A 6,002-nucleotide genomic window follows, 5' to 3' on the forward strand; every position below is an offset into this window, starting at 1 on the left:
ACTCTAACCTCTTTTTCAATCCTAACCAACCTAATTTCGCAAACATCTCTTCTTGGTTTTTCACTATTCTCTTTAACCTTCTTCCCAAGGCATGATTTTAGTTTTTCCTAATTAACATGAATTCTATTACTTTTTGGATTGAAATTTCTCATCTCAGTTTTTTATTCCCGAACCAATCCAAAATGCACAATTCTTCAACTCATTTAATTATTCTACTGCTCCTTTGCCACTTTGTGCTTAATTTGTTATTTGCCTACTTGTTTTCCTATTTTTATTATATCATAGATTTCTGTTTTTCAGGATGTCTGACACTCAAAGAAAAGGAAAAGGAAAGGCAACAACTGGCAAACGGAAAAGAGGAAAAGCCTCTATGTCCATCCTGGACATCATGCATGATGACTCCTAGCGGGAGAAACACTTTACCCCGCAGGAGAATGCTGACAAGCTACTCCCTGCCACTGATCCAACTAAGTTTGCAAACAGATACTGCGAGTTGAAGTATCCGGTACTTGCAACCTCCAGGAACCTGTACCTGGAGCGGACTCTGAAAATTCTGGAAGAACTCCAGCAATACACCTCCGATCAAATCAAACAAAGAGGCTGGTTCTTCCTGGAGAGAAACCTGACAGAGGTCAATGCTTCTTGCGTAAGAAAGTTTTACTGCAATTACTTCAAAACTTCCCTAGATGCAGTGAACCTAAGAGGGAAGCAGATACTGGTCACTGAAGAGGCCATTGAGGACATTCTGCAGCTTCAGCCTAAATCCGATCAGCTTGATGGTTACTAAAAGGCTGAGGAGGACATGCGCTTCATGAAGTTTGACTGGGATGCAGTCAAGGCAAGGATAGCCCTTGACCCGACTGACCCATGGGTCATGGGTCAGAACACCACCATGCCTAAGGGAATCAAGCGGATATACTTAAATGATAAGGCTCGGCTCTGGCACCAGATCCTGAGCAACTTTGTTATGCCGAGTACTCACGAGACGGAGCTACCTGCCGCTATGATCACCCTCCTCTGGTGTGTGATGGAGGGTAAGGACCTGTACCTGCCACGTTTCATCCGGTACTAGATGGCCAGGGTCCACGTTAGAGGCACTCTCCCCTTTCCATATCTGATTACCCAGCTCGGCCGTCGAGCTGACATGCCTTGGGAGGATGCTGATGAGAAGCCACCTGCTGCAGAATGCAAGAAGATTATCCCCCACAGCAGGAACTTTCTGGTTTTGGGCTACAGACCTCTATTCTTCACTGCCCCTGATGAGACAGCCCCACCTTCAGCTGGCCCCTCTTCATCTACTGCTACCCCAGCTACCACCACTGCACCTCTACCTGCCTTAGAGCCAGTTTATCACCTCGTGCACCGCCTATTTCAGCAGCTAGACCAGATGGAGCGCCGTAACCGGCGCCGATATGAGAGATCTGAGCGTCGCAGCAAGCGACGCTATGAGCACCTAAAGCTGATGATACGATCTAGCGGCGACATCCCCTCCGAGCCTGACACACCATCAGAGCCATCTGAGGAGGAGGCAGATGATCATGAGGTGGAGACCCATCCACAGAGAGAGGCTGAGCAGGCAGGCCCGGAGCAGGCTGCATCACAGCAGGAGGAGCCGCATCAGATTCAGGCTGCAGACCCAGAGGTTCCTATTAAGTCACCACCACCACAGAGACTCCAGCCTCCCATCCTTCCAGTGATGACACTCCTTCACACCCTGCTTGAGTGAGCATCGAGGACGATGCTTAATTTTAAGTGTGGGGAGGTCGCCATCTCTGGCGTATTTTCTTGGTGAACCACTACAGACCCTTTTTATTTTATTTTATTATTTTTTCTGTATTTTGATCTTTATTTTTATTTCTTAGTACTTATACATTGCTCTTTACATGTATTTTTACTCTATTTTCTGCATTTTGCACTTTAGTTCATATTTTAGCCAGTTAGTTTAGTTACAATTCTAACTTATTAGCTATAGAATATGTGGATTAATTAGTATAGTGATAAACCACTATTTCATGGTTTATCTTGTGCTCAATTGAGTGGTTTTTATCAAATCTTTACCCATTTATTCATACTAATCGCATGCTTTATGTCTTCCTTCCTGATTTTGTGCTCTGATTGAAAACATGCTTCTTTGGCCTTTATATTGCTAATGTTAATCCTCTCTTATCACCATTAGATTCCTTGATATGTGTGTTAAGTGATTTCAGAGATTACAGGGTAGGAATGGCTCAGAGGATAGAAAGAAAGCATGCAAAAGTGGAAGGAATACAAGAAGTTGGAGAAACTGCTAAGCTGTCCAGCCTGACCTCTTCGCATTCAAACAGCTATAACTTTAGCTACAGAGGTCCAAATGACGCGGTTCTAGTTGCGTTGGAAAGCTAACGTCCGGGGCTTCGATTTGATATATAATTTGCCATATCTGCCCCGATGTTAGGTGACGCGAATGCGTGAATGACGCGCCCGCGTCGCATCTGCGAACTTCAATCCAAGCCACCGCGTGGACGACGCCTCCGCGTCACTTGCCCGCGACCTGAACGTAACAGAAATTGCAGGGGGCAATTTCTGGGCTGCTTTTGACCCAGTTTTCAGCCCAGAACACACAGATTAGAGGCTATAAAGTGGGGGAATGCATCCATTCAGAATCATGCGCTCATAATTCACTTTTCATAGTTTTAGATGTAGTTTTTAGAGAGAGAGGTTCTCTCCTCTCTCTTAGGATTAGGATTAGGATTAGGATTTAGGATTTCATCTTCTGCAATCACAGGTTCAATGTTTCTTTTATTTATTTTTTCAATTTAATTTATGAATATCCATGTTAGATTTAATTTCTTTTGTGAATGCAATTCGAGGTATTTTCAGATTTAATTTTGCTTTGCTTTATTTATATGAATGCTTTTAATTTAATTTAGATATTTTCCATTTTGGCTTTGGTTAAATAATTGGTGACTCTTGAGTTATCAAACTCATTATTGATTAAAAATTGGAATTCTTCAAGAATTAATTCAAATTCCAATAACTTTAACTTTTCCCAAGGAAAGACTAGGACTTGAGGAATAAAAATTAATTCATCCACTTAACTTACCTTCATAATTAGAGGTTAACAAAGTGGGAGAAAAATCCAATTCTCATTACAATTGATAAGGATAACCAGGATAGGACTTCTAGTTTTCATATCTCGCTAAGAGTCTATTTTATAATTATTATTTATTTTACTTGTCATTCAACATACTTCTCTCTTACTTTCAAAACCCCCAATTTACAAGACTCATAACCAATAATAAGAACACCTCCCTGCAATTTCTTGAGAAGATGACCCGAGGTTTAAATACTCGGTTATCAATTTTAAATGGGTTTGTTACTTGTGACAACCAAAACGTTTGTAAGAAAGGTTGATTGCTTGGTTTAGTAACTATACTTGCAATGAGAGTTTAATATAACTTTTAAACCATCAATTTTCCAAGTTCTTCAAAATGGCGCCGTTGCCGGGGAATTACAAACGTGTGCCTTATTATTGGTTATTGTAAATATTTACTTTTTACCTGTTTATTTATTTTTATTTTTGTTTTTATTTTTGCTTTTTTTTTCATAAATTAAGAGGTTATTGGTTTTTATTTAGTTATTAAAAAAAAAATTTTTTCAAAAAAATTTTTCAAAAATTTAGTTATCTTATCTTATTTCAAAAATCAAATTTCAAAATTCAAATTTAAAAATTTTCAAAATTCAATTTAAAAATTTTCGAATTTCAAATTTCAAAATTCAAATTTCAAAAATTCAAATTTCAAATTTCAAAATTTAATTTTCAAATTCAAAATTTAAATAACCTTTTAATTTAAATTTGTTTTTATTTTTGTTTTTAATTTTTATTTACTATTGTGAGTTCTCACCCCTCTCGCTTTGAGTTTGGTTCCAATGTTGTTGCAAGGAATGGAAATTATAACAGGAACATGCATCAAGGTCAAAACAATCAGAGATGGAAGGAGCCACGAGGATCTGATCAACCCTTTCGGTAGCAACACCTTCCACAATACCACAAACAAAGACCATCCTACAATGCATGCCAAAACAATAGATATGGTGGACCCCATCATATGCCAATAAACTATCTCCTCAACACAACTTTGAACCACCATACTCACAAGCCCCTTACCACTAAACACCACCATATAACCCTAATCCTTATCCACCACACCAACCACCATATGAACCACGCCCAGAACCACCACCTCAATATTCACCATCTCCATATCCATATCCATCAATCCAAGAGCACTATGATCCTACTTATGATAGCCGAGCACAACAAGAATCAACGGATTGTTTCAAGGAAACAGTGGAAAGATTTCATGCAACCCTTCACCAATTGAATCAAGCGATAAATCAATTAGCTTCCCGACATTTGGACACTCAAGGAACCCCCATGGCTTCATGTGGACAATCTAATGAAGAACGTAGCATGAAGGAGACATTAGAAACTTCGGTGGATAGCAAGGAGCATGAATTTGTACTGGAACAAGTGGAGGAAGCCGGAATTATTGAAGAAGAAGAAGTGGTTGAAGACTTAGGAGATGCTGAACCTCCTTGGGAAAGTCAAGACATAGAGCCTCCTTCAAAGACGTTTAAAATTGATGTTGAAGAGGGTGTACAACCTCCAAGACATATCATGGTTGAAGACTTTGAAGAGGTTGATCAAGAGATGGATTCAATCATTGATGATTTCTTATCTGCAATTGAATCCTCTCCCATTGAACTTGACATGGAGATGGAAGAAGAAAAAGCACAACCTCTCACACTCTTGGTAAATAATGAAGAAGAGATCGAATTGGAAGAAAGCTACCAAGAGGAAGAGGTTGACATTGAAGAAACTTGCAAAAAGGTGGAAGCTGTTAAAGAAGAGCCCAGGGGAATGGAGCTCGAAATCACCTTGCCGATGTTATTGGAGACCCCTCCCCCTAAGTTGCCATCATCCTTCACAACATTCAAGTGGGTAAAATTCATATCCGTTAGCTTTCTAATTCCACTTGAATATGGGCTACTGGAGACAGATGGTCAACTTAGAGCACTTTGTGGCATAAAGAGTAAGAGGAAGATGGTCAGTGGTAAAAATTGTCCTGCAAGGTTCATTATGGTTAGAAACTTTAAGTTTAAATGCAAAGGTTGGTGTAGAGCTCAACTGAATGGGTCTAGGAAGTTGTTTGGCCGCTTTAGTGAGAATTCAGATTGCTTGCTACCCAGATGGAATCATGATGATCAACACAAAGACGGGTGTAAAAGCAAAGTTTAGGATCCTGGAGTCTGTTCTGACATTCAGCACACTGGAAGCCTGAGAACCTGTTTAAAACTGCTCAAGGGCTTTACGTGCCTAGTTTGGGATCCCGGAGGCCATTGGAATTGTAACAACCCTAGTTTTTGAAAATCAAATAATTAGTAATTTGTGATTTATTTTATTTGTTGATAACTTTATTTTAAGAAAATTATTTTACTAAAGGTAATTAAATACATTTTCATGATAATTGAAGTTTAAATTAATTAGAATTTTTATATAATCTTTATTAGATATTTGGTATAATTGAAATTATAATTTTGATAATTGAAAAATAAGAAGAATTGTATAATTTAATTTAAATAAATTCTATTTTGGATGAATTATGTTATTAACTTGAACTCCTAGAAATTATTTTATTAGAAATGATTAGATTGATATTTATAAATACTTTAAGTTTAAGTCAATTAATATTTATGTGCAATTTTATTATAACTAATTATTTTATAAATTGAAATTAAAGTTTCAGAGATAGAAAAATAATAGAGATTTGTATGATTTAATCTAGAAAATTGATATTTGAATTTAAATTGTACTTTACAAAATATAATTAACTTGTTCATTTTATAATTAAAATTAGAAATAATTGATTGAACTTAGCAATATGTTGATAAATAATGTTCCTAAATATTTTTAATAGAGTATATTTGATTCTAAAATTACTCTACTATTCAATTTTATC

This window comes from Arachis hypogaea, chromosome 11, assembly GCF_003086295.3.
Source record: "Arachis hypogaea cultivar Tifrunner chromosome 11, arahy.Tifrunner.gnm2.J5K5, whole genome shotgun sequence".
NCBI lineage: Eukaryota > Viridiplantae > Streptophyta > Magnoliopsida > Fabales > Fabaceae > Arachis > Arachis hypogaea.